Source organism: Panulirus ornatus, chromosome 6 (assembly GCF_036320965.1).
Source record: "Panulirus ornatus isolate Po-2019 chromosome 6, ASM3632096v1, whole genome shotgun sequence".
NCBI lineage: Eukaryota > Metazoa > Arthropoda > Malacostraca > Decapoda > Palinuridae > Panulirus > Panulirus ornatus.
Window position 1 is genome coordinate 36,503,898 of NC_092229.1, and position 22,413 is coordinate 36,526,310.

At 46.6% G+C, this 22,413-nt stretch overlaps 1 protein-coding gene across 1 annotated transcript in view; it reads left to right on the forward strand.

The window, feature by feature from the left end:
• LOC139748906 (death-associated protein kinase 1-like) overlaps positions 1–22,413 on the forward strand; it is a 1,274,027-nt gene that overhangs the window by 320,349 nt on the left and 931,265 nt on the right. The window lies entirely within an intron of this gene.

Genomic DNA, 22,413 nt, shown 5'->3' on the forward strand with positions numbered 1-22,413 from the left:
TTGATGACACACTGGTGACATTGGTGACACACTGGTGACATTGATGACACACTGATGACATTGGTGGTACACTGGTGACATTGGTGACACACTGGTGACATTGGTGGTACACTGGTGACATTGGTGACACACTGGTGACATTGGTGGTACACTGGTGACATTGGTGACACACTGGTGATACTGATAATACACTAGTGACACATTGGTGACACACTGGTGACATTGGTGACACACTGGTGACACATTGGTGACACACTGGTGACATTGATGACACACTGATGACATTGGTGGTACACTGGTGACATTGGTGACACACTGGTGATATTGGTGGTACACTGGTGACATTGGTGACACACTGGTGATATTGATAATACACTGGTGACACATTGGTGACACACTGGTGACATTGATGACACACTGGTGACATTGGTGGTACACTGGTGACATTGGTGACACACTGGTGATATTGATAATACACTGGTGACACATTGGTGACACACTGGTGATATTGATAATACACTGGTGACACATTGGTGACACACTGGTGACATTAATGACACACTGGTGACATTGGTGACACACTGGTGATATTGATAATACACTGGTGACACATTGGTGACACACTGGTGACATTGATGACACACTGGTGACATTGGTGGTACACTGGTGACATTGGTGACACACTGGTGATATTGATAATACACTGGTGACACATTGGTGACACACTGGTGACATTAATGACACGCTGGTGACATTGGTGGTACACTGGTGACACACTGGTGACATTGTGACACACTGGTGACATTTGTGACACTGGTGACATTGGTGACACATTGGTGATATTGGTGACACACTGGTGATATTGATGACATTGGTGACACACTGGTGACGTTTGTGACACACTGGCAACATTGGTTGCACAGTGGTGACATTAGTGACACACTGGTGACATTTATGACACACTGGTGGTATTGGTGACACTGGTAACATTGGTGACATTAGTGACACTGATAACACCCTGGTGACATTGGTGACACACTAGTGATACTGGTGACATTAGTGACACACTGGTGATATTGGTGACACACTGGTGACATTGGTGATAAATTGGTGACAATGGTGACACACTGGTGATATTGGTAACAGGTGATATTGGTGACACACTGGTACCACAGTTGTGCCTCTTGTGACACATGCGTGCTATTGGTTATGTCGATGCCATTTGTGACATATTAGTGTTATTCGTAACGTTTGTGCCATCTGTAACACGTCGGTGTCAATTGTGAAAATTATGTTACTGGTAACACATTCGTGCCATTTGTGACATTAATGGCATTTGTGGCACAAGGGCCACTTGTTACACAGGTGCCAGATGGACAGTGCTGACATGTGGATTGTGGAGGTAGAAGATCCGGCCCAGAAGGTACGTATGTGTGTGCCAACCTGTATTAAGAGAGAGAGAGAGAGAGAGAGAGAGAGAGAGAGAGAGAGAGAGAGAGAGAGAGAGAGACGTAACACTAGTGAGACATTACATCTGTCTTCTTATATTTATATTGGCTTTGGTCGCCACTAATGTGTTTAGAGGTTTTGTTAAAGTTTTGACCGAGGACGTGTGTGTAGCCGGAGAGTGGTGGACCGAGGACGTGTGGGTAGCTGGAGAGTGGTGGACCGAGGACGTGTGGGTAGCCGGAGGGTGGTGGACCGAGGACGTGTGGGTAGCCGGAGAGTGGTGGACCGAGGACGTGTGGGTAGCCGGAGGGTGGTGGACCGAGGACGTGTGGGTAGCCGGAGGGTGGTGGACCGAGGACGTGTGGGTAGCCGGAGAGTGGTGGACCGAGGACGTGTGGGTAGCCGGAGGGTGGTGGACCGAGGACGTGTGGGTAGCCGGACATGTGGATGTTGGAGCCACGTTGGTGGGGCAGAACATGTGGATGTTGGAGCCACGTTGGTGGGGCAGAACATGTGGATGTTGGAGCCACGTTGGTGGGGCAGAACATGTGGATGTTGGAGCCACGTTGGTGGGGCAGAACATGTGGATGTTGGAGCCACGTTGGTGGAGCAGAACATGTGGATGTTGGAGCCACGTTGGTGGGGCAGAACATGTGGATGTTGGAGCCACGTTGGTGGGGCAGAACATGTGGATGTTGGAGCCACGTTGGTGGGGCAGAACATGTGGATGTTGGAATCACGTTGGTGGGGCAGAACATGTGGATGTTGGAATCACGTTGGTGGGGCAGAACATGTGGATGTTGGAGCCACGTTGGTGGGGCAGAACATGTGGATGTTGGAGCCACGTTGGTGGGGAGAACATGTGGATGTTGGAGCCACGTTGGTGGGGCAGAACATGTGGATGTTGGAGCCACGTTAGTGGGGAGAACATGTGGATGTTGGAGCCACGTTGGTAGGGCAGAACATGTGGATGTTGGAGCCACGTTGGTGGGGCAGAACATGTGGATGTTGGAGCCATGTTGGTGGGGCAGAACATGTGAATGTTGGAGCCACGTTGGTGGGGCAGAACATGTGGATGTTGGAGCCATGTTGGTGGGGCAGAACATGTGAATGTTGGAGCCACGTTGGTGGGGCAGAACATGTGGATGTTGGAGCCACGTTGGTGGGGCAGAACATGTGGATGTTGGAGCCACGTTGGTGGGGCAGAACATGTGGATGTTGGAGCCACGTTGGTGGGGCAGAACATGTAGGAACGTTGGGGCCATGTGATTAGGTAGCAAACGTTGGTAGATTATTGTGGGGGAGTTGGAACCAGAGAATTACGTAGCAAACGTTGATGGGGAATTGTGGCAACGTAAAACCATGAGCTTGACGAGCAAACGTTGATGAGATATTGTGGCAGCATCGGAGGCAAGTAGTTAGGCAGCAAACGTTGATAGGATGTAGGAACGTTGGAGCCACCTGCTTATGTAGCAGTCATTACTGGAGTGACGTGGGAATACGAAGCAGGTAGAAGGTTAGTCGCTGTGGGCTTGATGTGGGGTTGTAGGGGCTTGCTGTGGGTATGAGACGTGTGTGTGGGCAGCAGCAGATGTGAGGATGCTGCAGGAACGTTTGATGTGTAGTGAGCGGAGGGTATTGGGGCTACTGAGGGAGGAATGTGGCCAGCAAACGTTACCAGCATGTCTGGCAAACGTTGACGATGTGTGTATGAAGAAGACGTTCACGTAAGGGCGCCTTCTGGTGTGACGTCATCGGGTTATTGTCTGGCGTGGGGGGAGGAGGCTGACCACCAGCTGGGTGGTGCAATGCAGGCAGAGCGTGACTGTTGTCACAAGTGGTGTCAGCCCTGTAAAAACCATGAAGTGTTGACAAGAGTGGTGTCAGCGCTGTTGGAACCCATGAAGGGTTGTCATGAGTGGTGTCAGCGCTGCTGGAACGTATGAAAGGTTGTCAGGAGTGGTGTCAGCACCACTACAAACACCAGGGTGTTGTCATCATACACTTTTCCCACGAGGCGCCATCATTGCTCTAATGTTCCAGTCATTACTCCAGGAAGAATGATAGCATGACGAGGTAATGATGACGTGGGGTCAGCCAGGCTGTGGTGATGACGTGGGAGCCAGCCACGTCCCTCCAGAGATAGTGAGGGATGATGATGATGACGTGGGAGCCAGCCACGTCACACTAGTGAGGGATGATGATGACGTGGGAGCCAGCCACGTCCTACTAGTGAGGGATGATGATGACGTGGGAGCCAGCCACGTCCCACTAGTGAGGGATGATGATGATGACGTGGGAGCCAGCCACGTCCCTCCAGAGATAGTGAGGGATGATGACGTGGGAGCCAGCCACGTCACACTAGTGAGGGATGATGATGATGACGTGGGAGCCAGCCACGTCCTACTAGTGAGGGATGATGATGATGACGTGGGAGCCAGCCACGTCCCACTAGTGAGGGATGATGATGATGACGTGGGAGCCAGCCACGTCCCACTAGTGAGGGATGATGATGATGACGTGGGAGCCAGCCACGTCCCACTATAGATAGTGAGGGATGATGATGATGACGTGGGAGCCAGCCACGTCCCACTAGAGATAGTGAGGGATGATGATCATGACATGGGAGCCAGCCACGTCCCACTAGAGATAGTGAGGGATGATGATGACGTGGGAGCCAGCCACTTCCCACTAGAGATAGTGAGGGATGATGATGATGACGTGGGAGCCAGCCACGTCCCACTAGAGATAGTGAGGGATGATGTTAATGACGTGGGAGCCAGCCACGTCCCACTAGAGATAGTGAGGGATGATGATGATGACGTGGGAGCCAGCCATGTCCCACAAGAGATAGTGAGGGATGATGATGATGACGTGGGAGCCAGCCACGCCCCACTAGTGAGGGATGATGATGATGACGTGGGAGCCAGCCACGTCCCACTAGAGATAGTGAGGGATGAAGATAATGACGTGGGAGCCAGCCACGTCCCACTAGAGATAGTGAGGGATGATGATGACGTAGGAGCCAGCCACGTCCCACTAGAGATAGTGAGGGATGATGATGATGACGTGGGAGCCAGCCACGTCCCACTAGAGATAGTGAGGGATGATGATGATGATGACGTGGGAGCCATCCACGTCCCACTAGAAATAGTGAGGGATGATGATGACGTGGGAGCCAGCCACGTCCCACTAGAGATAGTGAGGGATGATGATGACGTGGGAGCCAGCCACGTCTCACTAGAGATAGTGAGGGATGATGATGATGACGTGGGAGCCATCCACGTCCCACTAGTGATAGTGAGGGATGATGATAATGACGTGGGAGCCAGCCACGTCCCACTAGAGATAGTGAGGGATGATGATGACGTAGGAGCCAGCCACGTCCCACTAGAGATAGTGAGGGATGATGATAATGACGTGAGAGCCAGCCACGTCCCACTAGAGATTGTGAGGGATGATGATGATGACGTGGGAGCCAGCCACGTCTCACTAGAGATAGTGAGGGATGATGATAATGACGTGAGAGCCATCCACGTCCCCCTAGAGATAGTGAGGGATGATGATGACGTGGGAGCCAGCCATGTCCCACAAGAGATAGTGAGGGATGATGATGATGACGTGGGAGCCAGCCACGTCCCACTAGAGATAGTGAGGGATGATGATAATGACGTGAGAGCCATCCACGTCCCACTAGAGATAGTGAGGGATGATGATGACGTGTGAGCCAGCCATGTCCCACTAGAGATAGTGAGGGATGATGATGATGACGTGGGAGCCAGCCATGTCCCACAAGAGATAGTGAGGGATGATGATGATGACGTGGGAGCCATCCACGTCCCACTAGAGATAGTGAGGGATGATGATAATGACGTGAGAGCCATCCACGTCCCACTAGAGATAGTGAGGGATGATGATGACGTGTGAGCCAGCCATGTCCCACTAGAGATAGTGAGGGATGATGATGATGACGTGGGAGCCATCCACGTCCCACTAGAGATAGTGAGGGATGATGATGATGACGTGGGAGCTAGCCACGTCCCACTTGAGATAGTGAGGGATGATGATGACGTGGGAGCCAGCCACGTCCCACTACAGATAGTGAGGGATGATGGTGATGACGTAGGAGCCAGCCACGTCTCACTAGAGAGTGAGGGATGATGATGATGACGTGGGAGCCAGCCACGTCCCATTAGAGATAGTGAGGGATGATGATGACGTGGGAGCCAGCCACGTCCCACTATAGATAGTGAGGGATGATGATGATGACGTGGGAGCCAGCCACGTCCCACTAGAGATAGTGAGGGATGATGATCATGACATAGGAGCCAGCCACGTCCCACTAGAGATAGTGAGGGATGATGATAATGACGTGGGAGCCATCCACGTCCCACTAGAGATAGTGAGGGATTCTTGATGATATGACGTGAGAGCCAGCCACGTCCCACTAGAGATAGTGAGGGATGATGATGATGACGTGGGAGCCAGCCACGTCTCACTAGAGATAGTGAGGGATGATGATAATGACGTGAGAGCCATCCACGTCCCCCTAGAGATAGTGAGGGATGATGATGACGTGGGAGCCAGCCATGTCCCACAAGAGATAGTGAGGGATGATGATGATGATGACGTGGGAGCCAGCCACGTCCCACTAGAGATAGTGAGGGATGATGATAATGATGTGAGAGCCATCCACGTCCCACTAGAGATAGTGAGGGATGATGATGACGTGTGAGCCAGCCATGTCCCTCAAGAGATAGTGAGGGATGATGATGATGACGTGGAAGCCAGCCACGTCCCACTAGTGAGGGATGATGATGATGACGTGGGAGACAGCCACGTCCCACTAGAGATAGTGAGGGATGATGGTGATGACGTGGAAGCCAGCCACGTCCCACTAGAGATAGTGAGGGATGATGATAATGACGTGGGAGCCAGCCACGTCCAACTAGAGATAGTGAGGGATGATGATGATGTCATGGGAGACAGCCACGTCCCACTAGAGATAGTGAGGGATGAAGATGACGTAGGAGCCAGCCACGTCCCATTAGAGATAGTGAGGGATGATGATGATGACGTGGGAGCCAGCCACGCCCCACTAGAGATAGTGAGGGATGATGATGATGACGTGGGAGCCAGCCACGTCCCACTAGAGATAGTGAGGGATGATGATGACGTAGGAGCGAGCCACGTCCCACTAGAGATAGTGAGGGATGATGATGATGACGTGGGAGCCAGCCACGTCCCACTAGAGATAGTGAGGGATGATGATGATGATGACGTGGGAGCCATCCACGTCCCACTAGAAATAGTGAGGGATGATGATGACGTGGGAGCCAGCCACGTCCCACTAGAGATAGTGAGGGATGATGATGACGTGGGACCAGCCACGTCTCACTAGAGATAGTGAGGGATGATGATGATGACGTGGGAGCCATCCACGTCCCACTTGTGATAGTGAGGGATGATGATAATGACGTGGGAGCCAGCCACGTCCCACTAGAGATAGTGAGGGATGATGATGACGTGAGAGCCAGCCACGTCCCACTAGAGATAGTGAGGGATGATGATAATGACGTGAGAGCCAGCCACGTCCCACTAGAGATAGTGTGGGATGATGATGATGACGTGGGAGCCAGCCACGTCTCACTAGAGATAGTGAGGGATGATGATAATGACGTGAGAGCCATCCACGTCCCCCTAGAGATAGTGAGGGATGATGATGACGTGGGAGCCAGCCATGTCCCACAAGAGATAGTGAGGGATGATGATGATGACGTGGGAGCCAGCCACGTCCCACTAGAGATAGTGAGGGATGATGATAATGACGTGAGAGCCATCCACTTCCCACTAGAGATAGTGAGGGATGATGATGACGTGTGAGCCAGCCATGTCCCACTAGAGATAGTGAGGGATGATGATGATGACGTGGGAGCCATCCACGTCCCACTAGAGATAGTGAGGGATGATGATGATGACGTGGGAGCTAGCCACGTCCCACTTGAGATAGTGAGGGATGATGATGACGTGGGAGCCAGCCACGTCCCACTACAGATAGTGAGGGATGATGGTGATGACGTAGGAGCCAGCCACGTCTCACAAGAGAGTGAGGGATGATGATGATGACGTGGGAGCCAGCCACGTCCCATTAGAGATAGTGAGGGATGATGATGATGACGTGGGAGCCAGCCACGTCCCACTATAGATAGTGAGGGATGATGATGATGACGTGGGAGCCAGCCACGTCCCACTAGAGATAGTGAGGGATGATGATCATGACATGGGAGCCAGCCACGTCCCACTAGAGATAGTGAGGGATGATGATAATGACGTGGGAGCCAGCCACGTCCCACTAGAGATAGTGAGGGATGATGATGATGACGTGGGAGCCATCCACGTCCCACTAGAGATAGTGAGGGATGATGATGATGACGTGGGAGCCAGCCACGTCCCACTTGAGATAGTGAGGGATGATGATGACGTGGGAGCCAGCCACGTCCCACTACAGATAGTGAGGGATGATGGTGATGACGTAGGAGCCAGCCACGTCTCACTAGAGAGTGAGGGATGATGATGATGACGTGGGAGCCAGCCACGTCTCACTAGAGATAGTGAGGGATGATGATAATGACGTGGGAGCCAGCCACGTCCCACTAGAGATAGTGACGGATGATGATGATGACGTGGGAGCCAGTCACGTCCCACTAGAGATAGTGAGGGATGATGATGATGACGTGGGAGCCAGCCACGTCCCACCAGAGAGTGAGGGATGATGATGATGACGTGGGAGCCAGCCATGTCTCACTAGAGATAGTGAGGGATGATGATGATGACGTGGGAGCCAGCCACGTCCCACTAGAGATAGTGAGGGATGATGATAATGACGTGAGAGCCAGCCACGTCCCACTAGAGATAGTGAGGGATGATGATGATGACGTGGGAGCCAGCCACGTCTCACTAGAGATAGTGAGGGATGATGATAATGACGTGAGAGCCATCCACGTCCCCCTAGAGATAGTGAGCGATGATGATGACGTGGGAGCCAGCCATGTCCCACAAGAGATAGTGAGGGATGATGATGATGATGACGTGGGAGCCAGCCACGTCCCACTAGAGATAGTGAGGGATGATGATAATGATGTGAGAGCCATCCACGTCCCACTAGAGATAGTGAGGGATGATGATGACGTGTGAGCCAGCCATGTCCCTCAAGAGATAGTGAGGGATGATGATGATGACGTGGGAGCCAGCCACGTCCCACTAGTGAGGGATGATGATGATGACGTGGGAGACAGCCACGTCCCACTAGAGATAGTGAGGGATGATGGTGATGACGTGGAAGCCAGCCACGTCCCACTAGAGATAGTGAGGGATGATGATAATGACGTGGGAGCCAGCCACGTCCAACTAGAGATAGTGAGGGATGATGATGATGTCATGGGAGACAGCCACGTCCCACTAGAGATAGTGAGGGATGAAGATGACGTAGGAGCCAGCCACGTCCCATTAGAGATAGTGAGGGATGATGATAATGACGTGAGAGTCAGCCACGTCCCACTAGAGATAGTGAGGGATTATGATGATGACATGGGAGCCAGCCACGTCCCACTAGAGATAGTGAGGGATGATGATAATGACGTGAGAGCCAGCCACGTCCCACTAGAGATAGAGAGGGATGATGATGATGACGTGGGAGACAGCCACGTCCCACTAGAGATAGTGAGGGATGATGATGATGACGGGGTGAGCCAGACACGTTGTAGTGGTGTTGATAGATATGATGGTGATCACAGGATAAGCGAAACACATTGCACAGGTAACGGTGAAGGATGATGATTATAAAAGGGTGTCAGAAACACATGATATTGGTGATAGCGAGGGATAATGATGGCGAGATGAACAAGGCACGTTACAGCGGTGATGGTAGGGGATGATGATGACACGTTGCAGTATGATAATGATGATGACGGGGTGAGCGAGGCACATTATCATTCTTCATCATCAACAACCTTCAGCACATCACCAACAACCTTCAGCACATCACCAACAACCTTCAGCACATCATCAACAACCTTCAACACATCATCAGCAACCTTCAGCACATCACCAACAACCTTCAACACATCATCAACAACATTCAGCACATCATCAACAACCTTCAGTACATAATCAACAACGTTCAACACATCATCAGCAACCTTCAGCACATCACCAACAACCTTCAACACATCATCAACAACCTTCAGCACATCATCAACAACCTTCAGCACATCATCAACAAAGTTCAACACATCATCAGCAACCTTCAGCACATCACCAACAACCTTCAACACATCATCAACAACATTGAGCACATCATCAACAACCTTTGACACATCATCAACCTTCAACACATCATCAACAACCTTCAACGCATCATCAGCAACCTTCGGCACATCATCAACTACCTTCAACACATCATCAACAACCTTTAACACATCAACAACCTTCAACACATCATCACCAACCTTCAGCACATCACCAACAACCTTCAGCACATCATCACCAACCTTCAACACATCACCAACAACCTTCAACACATCAAAAAACCAGCACATCATCATCATCCTTCAACAGATCATCAACAATCTTCAACACATCATCAATAACCTTCAGCACATCTTCAACAACCTTCAGCACATCATTAACTATTCAGCACATCATCACCAACCTTCAACACATCATCAACAAAATCCAACATATCGTCAACAACCTTCAACACATCATCAACAACCTTCAGCACATCAACAACCTTCAGCACATTATGAGCAACCTTCAGCACATCATCAACAACCGTCAACACATCAACAACCTTCAGCACATTATGAGCAACCTTCAGCACATCATCAACAACCGTCAGCACATCAACAACCTTCAGCACATTTTGAGCAACTTTCAGCACATCATCAACAACCGTCAACACATCAGCAACCTTCATCACATCATCAACAACCTTCAGCACATCAACAACCGTCAACTAATTATCAGCAACCTTCAACACATGAACTACCTTTAGCACATCATCAACAACCTTCAGCACATCACCAACAAATTTCAGCACAACAACCTTCAACACATCATCAACAACCTTCAACACATCATCAACACCCTTTAACACATCATCAACAACCTTCAACACATCATCAACAACCTTCAACACATCATCACCAACCGTCAGCACATTATCAACAACCTTCAACACATCATCAACAACCTTCAACACATTGTCAACAACCTTCAACACATCATCAACAACCTTCAACACATCATCAACAACCTTCAGCACATCATCAACAACCTTCAACACATTGTCAACAACCTTCAACACATCATCAACAACCTTCAACACATCATCAACAACCTTCAGTGCATCATCAACAACCTTCAGCTCATCATCAAAAACCTTCAGCATATCATCAACAACCATCAACACATCATTAACAACCTTCAACACATCATCAACAACCTTCAACACATCATCAACAACCTTCAGTGCATCATCAACAACCTTCAGCACATCATCAACAACCTTCAGCACATCAACAACCTTCAACACATCATCAACAACCTTCAGTGCATCATCAACAACCTTCAGCACATCATCAAAAACCTTCAGCATATCATCAACAACCATCAACACATCATTAACAACCTTCAGCTCATCGTCAACAACATTCAACACATCAACAACCTTCAACACATGATCAACAACCTTCAACGCATCATCAACAACCTTCAGCACATCATCAACAACCTTCAGCACATCATCAAAAACCTTCAACACATGATCAACAACCTTCAACGCATCATCAACAACCTTCAGCATATCATCAACAACCATCAACACATCATCAGCAACCTTCAACACATCATCAACAACCTTCAACACATCATCAAAAACCTTCAACACATGATCAACAACCTTCAGCACATCACCAACAACCTTCAGCACATCATCAACAACCTTCAGCACATCATCAAAAACCTTCAACACATGATCAACAACCTTCAGCACATCATCAACAACCTTCAACACATGATCAACAACCTTCAGTATATCACCAACAACCGTCAGCACATCAACAACCTTCAGCATATCATCAACAACCTTCAGCACATCACCAACAACCTTCAACACATCATCAACAACCTTCAACACATCATCAACAACCTTCAGCATATCATCAACAACCGTCTTCAAATCTTCAACAACTTTCATCACATCAACAACCTTCAGCATATCATTAACAACCTTCCGCACATCATCAACAACCTTCAACACATCAACAACCTTCAGCACATCATCAACAACCTTCAACACATGATCAACAACCTTCAGCATATCATCAACAACCGTCTTCAAATCTTCAACAACTTTCATCACATCAACAACCTTCAGCATATCATTAAAAACCTTCCGCACATCATCAACAACCTTCAACACATCATCAACAACCTTCAGCACAACAACCTTCAGCACATCAACAACCTTCAACACATCAACAACCCACAGCACATTATAAGCAACCTTCAGCACATCATCAACCTTCTACACACCATCAACAACCTTAGCACATCAACAACTTTCAACACATCAAGAACCTTTAGCACCTCATCAGCTACCTTCAGCACATCATCAACAACCTTTAGCACATCACCAACAACCTTCAACACATCAACAACCTTCAACACATCAACAACCTTCAGCACATCAACAACCGTCAACACATCATCAACAACCTTCAACACATCAAGAACCTTTAGCACCTCATCAGCAACGTTCAACACATCAACAACCGTCAACACATCATCAGCAACCTTCAGCACATCATCCACAACCTTCAACACATCATTAACAAACTTCAGCACATCATCAACAACCTTCACCACATCAACAACCTTCAACACATCAACAACCTTCAGCACATCATCAACCGTCAACACATCATCAACAACCTTCAACACATCAACAACCTTCAGCACATCAACAACCGTCAACACATCATCAACAACCTTCAACACATCAAGAACCTTTAGCACCTCCTCAGCAACGTTCAACACATCAACAACCGTCAACACATCATCAGCAACCTTCAGCACATCATCCACAACCTTCAACACATCATTAACAAACTTCAGCACATCATCAACAACCTTCACCACATCAACAACCTTCAACACATCAACAACCTTCAGCACATCATCAACCGTCAACACATCATCAACAACCTTCAACACATCAAGAACCTTTAGCACCTCATCAGCAACGTTCAACACATCAACAACCGTCAACACATCATCAGCAACCTTCAGCACATCATCCACAACCTTCAACACATCATTAACAAACTTCAGCACATCATCAACAACCTTCACCACATCAACAACCTTCAACACATCAACAACCTTCAGCACATCATCAACCGTCAACACATCATCAGCAACCTCAACATATCAACAACCTTCAACACATCAACAGCCTTCAGCATATCTTCAACAACCTTCACCACATCATCAACTACCGTCAGCACATTATCAACCTTCAACACATCAACAACCTTCAACACATCAACAACCTTCAACACATTATCAACAACTTTCAGCACATCATAAACAACATTCAGCAAATCATCAACTGCCGTCAGCACATCATCAACCTTTAGCACATTAAGAACCCTCAACACATCAAGAACCTCCAGCAGTTCATTAACAACCTTCAGCACATCATCAAGAACCTTCAGCACATCATCAAGAACCTTCAGCACACCATCAACAACCTTCAGCACATCATCAACAACCTTCAGCACATCATCAACAACCTTCAGCATATCATCAACAACATTCAGTACATCATCACCAGCCTTCAGTACATCATCTGGAACCTTCAGCACATCAACCTTCAACACATCAACAACCTTCAACACATCATCAACAACCTTCAGCACATCATCAACAACCTTCAACACATCAACAACCTTCAACACATCATCAACAACCTTCAGCACATCATCAACAACCTTCAACACATCAACAACCTTCAACACATCATCAACAACCTTCAGCACATCATCAACAACCTTCAACACATCAACAACCTTCAACACACATCATCAACAACCTTCAGCACATCATCAACAACCTTCAACACATCAACAACCATCAACACATCATCAACAACCTTCAGCACATCATCGACAACCTTCAACACATCAACAACCTTCAACACATCATCATCAACCTTCAGCACATCATCAGCAACCTTCAACACTATCAACAACCTTCAGCACATCATCAACAACCTTCAACACATCATCAACAACCTTCAGCACATCACCAACAACCTTCAACACATCAACAACCTTCAGCACATCAACAACCTTCAACACAACAACCTTCCAGCACATCAACGACAACCTTTAGCACATCATCAACAACCTTCAGCACATCATCAACAACCTTCAGCACATCATCAACAACCCTCAGCATATCATCAACAACCTTTAGCACATCATCAACAACCTTCAACATATCAACAACCTTCAACACATCAACAACCTTCAGTTTATCATCAACAACCTTCAACACATCATCAGCAACCTTCAACACATCATCAACAACCTTCAACACATCATCAACAACCTTCAGCACATCACCAACAACGTTCAGCACATTATCAACAGCCTTCAACACATCATCAACAACCTTCAGCACATCACCAACAACCTTCAGCACATCATCAACAACCTTCAGCGCATCATCAACAACCTTCAACACATCATCAACAACCTTCAACACATCATCAACACCCTTCAACACATCATCAACAACCTTCAGCACATCACCAACAACCGTCAACACATCATCAACAATTATTATTTCGTGCAAGCTATAATGATTCATTATTAGAATGACAACATACCAAGACTCATCTGGCTGGAGTTCTGATTCTATATAGTTTCGTCAATGACTTTATGTTAAGATTGTGGTTAATGTTTAACACTTCAGAGTACTTTACTTTGATATACAAAGTACTGTTGTTAACTACAACTTTGCAAACTTTTAACGAGACTGAACAACAAAGAGCAAAATTTTCACACGCGAAATCTTAACCATAATTTCAGGCCATTTTTTTATCTTCCACTTAACGGCATTTCTTTTCTGTTTGTGGCTACAGTTGTGGAGTTATTTGAAGATTAAAGCTGTAACTATACAGGTTTGGTTGTACACTTCTGGTCATGCAATGATGTTTGCTGACCGCTGGGTGACGGGAGTGAAGGAGACATCGGTGAGGGATGATGACGACGAGGTGAGCAAGACACGTCGGATGATATTGATCAGGGATGATGATGATGATGATGATGATGACGAGGTGAGGAAGACACGTCGGATGGTATTGATCAGGGATGATGATGATGATGATGACGACGAGGTGAGCAAGACACGTCGGATGATGTTGATCAGGGATGATGATGATGGTGATGATGACGAGGTGAGCAAGACACGTCGGATGATATTGATCAGGGATGATGATGATGACGAGGTGAGGAAGACACGTCGGATGATATTGATCAGGGATGATGATGATAACGACGACGAGGTGAGCAAGACACGTCGGATGATGTTGATCAGGGATGATGATGATGATGATGATGACGAGGTGAGCAAGACACGTCGGATGATATTGATCAGGGATGATGATGATGATGACGAGGTGAGCAAGACACGTCGGATGATATTGATCAGGGATGATGATGATGATGCTGACGAGGTGAGCAAGACACGTCGGATGATATTGATCAGGGATGATGATGATGATGATGATGATGATGACGACGAGGTGAGGAAGACACGTCGGATGGTATTGATCAGGGATGATGATGATGATGATGATGATGACGACGAGGTGAGCAAGACACGTCGGATGATGTTGATCAGGGATGATGATGATGATGATGATGACGAGGTGAAGAAGACACGTCGGATGGTATTGATCAGGGATGATGATGATGATGATGATGATGACGACGAGGTGAGCAAGACACGTCGGATGATGTTGATCAGGGATGATGATGATGATGACGAGGTGAGCAAGACACGTCGGATGATATTGATCAGGGATGATGATGATGATGACGAGGTGAGCAAGACACGTCGTATGGTATTGATCAGGGATGATGATGATGATGATGACGACGAGGTGAGCAAGACACGTCGGATGATGTTGATCAGGGATGATGATGATGATGATGATGACGAGGTGAGGAAGACACGTCGGATGGTATTGATCAGGGATGATGATGATGATGATGACGACGAGGTGAGCAAGACACGTCGGATGATGTTGATCAGGGATGATGATGATGGTGATGATGACGAGGTGAGCAAGACACGTCGGATGATATTGATCAGGGATGATGATGATGATGACGAGGTGAGCAAGACACGTCGTATGGTATTGATCAGGGATGATGATGATGATGATGACGACGAGGTGAGCAAGACACGTCGGATGATGTTGATCAGGGATGATGATGATGATGATGATGATGACGAGGTGAGGAAGACACGTCGGATGGTATTGATCAGGGATGATGATGATGATGATGATGACGACGAGGTGAGCAAGACACGTCGGATGATGTTGATCAGGGATGATGATGATGATGATGACGAGGTGAGCAAGACACGTCGGATGATATTGATCAGGGATGATGATGATGATGATGATGATGATGATGACGAGGTGAGGAAGACACGTCGGATGATATTGATCAGGGATGATGATGATAACGACGACGAGGTGAGCAAGACACGTCGGATGATGTTGATCAGGGATGATGATGATGATGATGATGATGATGACGAGGTGAGCAAGACACGTCGTATGGTATTGATCAGGGATGATGATGATGATGATGATGATGATGACGACGAGGTGAGCAAGACACGTCGGATGATGTTGATCAGGGAAGATAATGATGATGATGATGACGAGGTGAGCAAGACACGTCGTATGGTATTGATCAGGGATGATGATGATGATGATGATGATGATGATGATGATGACGACGACGAGGTGAGCAAGACACGTCGGATGATGTTGATCAGGGATGATAATGATGATGATGACGAGGTGAGCAAGACACGTCGTATGGTATTGATCAGGGATGATGATGATGATGATGATGACGAGGTGAGCAAGACACGTCGGATGGTATTGATCAGGGATAATGATGATGATGATGATGACGAGGTGAGCAAGACACGTCGGATGGTATTGATCAGGGATAATGATGATGATGATGATGACGAGGTGAGCAAGACACGTCGGATGGTATTGATCAGGGATGATGATGATGATGACGACGAGGTGAGCAAGACACGTCGGATGGTATTGATCAGGGATAATGATGATGATGATGACGACGAGGTGAGCAAGACACGTCGGATGGTATTGATCAGGGATAATGATGATGATGATGATGACGGGTTCAGAGAGGCACGTTGTAGTGATAATATTGAGGGATGATGGTTACAGGGTGAAGGAGTCATGAGGCAGTGATGATGATGATGATGACAGATTGAGGCAGGCACATGGCGGTAATGATTGGTCATGGGTGATGACAGCACAGCTAGGCTGTGTAGGGTATTGGTCATGGATGATGTCAGTACAGCTAGGCTGTGTAGGGTATTGATCATGGATGATGACAGTAAGTACAGCTAGGCTGTGTAGGGTATTGATCATGGATGATGACAGTACAGCTAGGCTGTGTAGGGTATTGATCATGGATGATGACAGTACAGCTAGGCTGTGTAGGGTATTGATCATGGATGATGACAGTACAGCTAGGCTGTGTAGGGTATTGATCATGGATGATGACAGTACAGCTAGGCTGTGTAGGGTATTGATCATGGATGATGACAGTACAGCTAGGCTGTGTAGAGTATTGGTCATGGATGATGACAGCACAGCTAGGCTGTGTAGAGTATTGGTCATGGATGATGACAGCACAGCTAGGCTGTGTAGAGTATTGATCATGGATGATGACAGTACAGCTAGGCTGTGTAGGGTATTGATCATGGATGATGACAGTACAGCTAGGCTGTGTAGGGTATTGATCATGGATGATGACAGTACAGCTAGGCTGTGTAGGGTATTGATCATGGATGATGACAGTACAGCTAGGCTGTGTAGGGTATTGATCATGGATGATGACAGTACAGCTAGGCTGTGTAGGGTATTGATCATGGATGATGACAGTACAGCTAGGCTGTGTAGGGTATTGATCATGGATGATGACAGTACAGCTAGGCTGTGTAGAATATTGGTCATGGATGATGACAGTACAGCTAGGCTGTGTAGGGTATTGATCATGGATGATGACAGTACAGCTAGGCTGTGTAGGGTATTGATCATGGATGATGACAGTACAGCTAGGCTGTGTAGAGTATTGGTCATGGATGATGACAGTACAGCTAGGCTGTGTAGAGTATTGGTCATGGATGATGACAGTACAGCTAGGCTGTGTAGGGTATTGATCATGGATGAAGACCGTACAGCTAGGCCGTGTAGAGTATTGGTCATGGATGATGACAGTACAGCTAGGCTGTGTAGGGTATTGATCATGGATGATGACAGTACAGCTAGGCTGTGTAGAGTATTGGTCATGGATGATGACAGTACAGCTAGGCTGTGTAGGGTATTGATCATGGATGATGACAGTACAGCTAGGCTGTGTAGGGTATTGATCATGGATGATGACAGTACAGCTAGGCTGTGTAGAGTATTGGTCATGGATGATGACAGTACAGCTAGGCTGTGTAGGGTATTGATCATGGATGATGACAGTACGGCTAGGCTGTGTAGGGTATTGATCATGGATGATGACAGTACAGCTAGGCTGTGTAGAGTATTGGTCATGGATGATGACAGTACAGCTAGGCTGTGTAGGGTATTGATCATGGATGATGACAGTACAGCTAGGCTGTGTAGGGTATTGATCATGGATGATGACAGTACAGCTAGGCTGTGTAGAGTATTGGTCATGGATGATGACAGTACAGCTAGGCTGTGTAGAGTATTGGTCATGGATGATGACAGTACAGCTAGGCTGTGTAGGGTATTGATCATGGATGATGACAGTACAGCTAGGCTGTGTAGGGTATTGGTCATGGATGATGACAGTACGGCTAGGCTGTGTAGGGTATTGATCATGGATGATGACAGTACAGCTAGGCTGTGTAGGGTATTGGTCATGGATGATGACAGTACAGCTAGGCTGTGTAGGGTATTGATCATGGATGATGACAGTACAGCTAGGCTGTGTAGGGTATTGATCATGGATGATGACAGTACAGCTAGGCTGTGTAGGGTATTGGTCATGGATGATGACAGTACGGCTAGGCTGTGTAGGGTATTGATCATGGATGATGACAGTACAGCTAGGCTGTGTAGGGTATTGGTCATGGATGATGACAGTACAGCTAGGCTGTGTAGGGTATTGATCATGGATGATGACAGTACAGCTAGGCTGTGTAGGGTATTGGTCATGGATGATGACAGTACGGCTAGGCTGTGTAGGGTATTGATCATGGATGATGACAGTACAGCTAGGCTGTGTAGGGTATTGGTCATGGATGATGACAGTACAGCTAGGCTGTGTAGGGTATTGATCATGGATGATGACAGTACAGCTAGGCTGTGTAGGGTATTGGTCATGGATGATGACAGTACAGCTAGGCTGTGTAGGGTATTGATCATGGATGATGACAGTACAGCTAGGCTGTGTAGGGTATTGGTCATGGATGATGACAGTACAGCTAGGCTGTGTAGGGTATTGATCATGGATGATGACAGTACAGCTAGGCTGTGTAGGGTATTGGTCATGGATGATGACAGTACAGCTAGGCTGTGTAGAGTATTGGTCATGGATGATGACAGTGCAGCTAGGCTGTGTAGGGTATTGATCATGGATGATGACAGTACAGCTAGGCTGTGTAGGGTATTGGTCATGGATGATGACAGTACGGCTAGGCTGTGTAGGGTATTTAAAAGTCTGAGGAGCGCACCTGCCTGATATTTACCCCATCTTTATCTATGAATATTTATTTTCGTTTACTTAATTGCTTTGAACGATTATAGATTATCATCACGAGTTTGCACATCTGTCTTGTGTTTATTCCAATAATTCATGAAAGCTATATTGTCTCTTCTCCTGCGTCTCGTCTTCCCCAGCTATCGTGTGTCCCTCCCATCATATTATGTCGGATCTTTTCTCCTTAGGAACTTTCAAGTCCACTTCTCAGTGTGTATCAGGCTTGTTTTTCCTAATGCGGTTCTTGAAATTCAACTGTCCAACTGCGTTCGTTGATATTGTTATCAGTCAGACACTAACATCACTTTATCATCCCTAAACTGCGTTCGTTGATATTGTTATCAGTCAGACACTAACATCACTTATCATCCCTAAACTCTGAGGGAGGGAGGGAGGGATGGGGCTCGTCTTCCCTCTTGCCTCATTTGGTATCTCCTTCTTAATGTTTTCTATTGTTTACGTCTCTCTCTCTCTCTCTCTCTCTCTCTCTCTCTCTCTCTCTCTCTCTCTCTCTCTCTCTCTCTCTCTCTCTCTCTCTCTCGTGTGTGTGTGTGTGTGTATTTGTGTTATTACATGTTTGTTGGATCAGGGGAGGAATTTCAGCATATGTGAGACCCCATCATCCATTTCAAGTTCCAATCTGCAGTCTGGATTTATAGTTTCATCGCTTGTCATTCATTTCCTCCATTACTCTTATATTATAAAGTGCATCTTTCCATCATCTTTAACAAGTTTCATAATTGATATCATGTTATTACTTCTACTTATCTTCAGTCGTTCCATCATTCGAAGAGCAGTTCACTGTTGACGTCATTAGTCTGATTGATGGGGTTTGATCAGGTAAACCTTTCCTCTTTTCCTGGACAGATGTATGTGTGGTCTGTAACCTTTTTAATCAAATTTTCTTGACAGTTTTATCTTGCATCTTTTTCCTGCCGGCATTTGAGCAGGAGGGAGAGGTGGATGGGGAGGTATCATCTGGTTCTTTATCCTGTTTCTACAGTTATGATTTAGAAGAAAAAAACTGACGTTTTTGTGAAACATCAGGTCTTCTGTTGTCTATCCCTCCCATGTCCTCCCATATGTATCTTTGGCATGGGACTCATGAACCCAGTGTATGTGTGTGTGTTTGCCATATGACTACCAATCCGCACTGCAGCCCAATATATATATATATATATATATATATATATATATATATATATATATATATATATATATATATATATATATATATATATTCATACTATTCGCTATTTCCCGCGATAGCGAGGTAGCGTTAAGAACAGAGGACTGGGCCTTTGAGGGAATATCCTCACCTGGACCTCTTCTCTGTTCCTTCTTTTGGAAAATTAAAAAAAAAAAAAAAACGAGAGGGGAGGATTTCCAGCCCCCCGCTCCCTTCCCTTTTAGTCGCCTTCTACGACACGCAGGGAATACGTGGGAAGTATTCTTTCTTCCCTATCCCCAGGGATATACATATGTATGTCTGTATAAATATATATATACATATATATATATGTATATATACATACATACACACACACATACATATATATATATATATATATATATATATATATATCCATATGTGTGTGTGTGTGGTGTGTGTGTGTGTGTGTGCGTGTGTGTGGAGTCTATGCCTCAAAGTAGCAGGAATCTTAGAAGAGTGGTTCGTAATGCTGTATCTCTAATACTTCCAGTCAGATCTTTTATTCAGTAGATACAAATGCTCCTGACCCACGTACCAACTCCATAAGCCCCACACAACTCACCATGCTGTCCTACTCATGCACTCACCTGGATGGCTTTCCCAGAAACAACTCACCAGCCAGCCAGCCAGTCAGGCAGCACGCTCCTTAAGGGTATATATATATATATATATATATATATATATATATATATATATATATATATATATATTTTTTTTTTTTTTCTTTTTCTTTTCTTTCAAACTATTCGCCATTTCCCGCATTAGCGAGGTAGCGTTCAGAACAGAGGACTGGGCCTTTGAGGGAATACCCTCACCTGGCCCAATTCCCTGTTCCTTCTTTTGGAAAATTAAAAAAAAACGAGAGGGGAGGATTTCCAGCCCCCCGCTCCCTCCCCTTTTAGTCGCCTTCTACGACACGCAGGGAATACGTGGGAAGTATTCTTTCTCCCCTATATATATATATATATATATATATATATATATATATATATATATATATATATATATATTTCTGCTTTATCGCTGTCTCCCGCGTTTGCGAGGTAGCGCAAGGAAACAGACGAAAGAAATGGCCCAACCCACCCCCATACACATGTATATACATACGTCCACACACGCAAATATACATACCTACACAGCTTTCCATGGTTTACCCCAGACGCTTCACATGCCCTGATTCAATCCACTGACAGCACGTCAACCTCGGTATACCACATCGATCCAATTCACTCTGTTCCTTGCCCTCCTTTCACCCTCCTGCATGTTCAGGCCCCGATCACACAAAATCTTTTTCACTCCATCTTTCCACCTCCAATTTGGTCTCCCACTTCTCCTCGTTCCCTCCACCTCCGACACATATATCCTCTTGGTCAATCTTTCCTCACTCATTCTCTCCATGTGCCCAAACCATTTCAAAACACCCTCTTCTGCTCTCTCAACCATGATCTTTTTATTTCCACACATCTCTCTTACCCTTACGTTACTTACTCGATCAAACCACCTCACACCACACATTGTCCTCAAACATCTCATTTCCAACACATCCATCCTCCTGCGCACAACTCTATCCATAGCCCACGCCTCGCAACCATACAACATTGTTGGAACCACTATTCC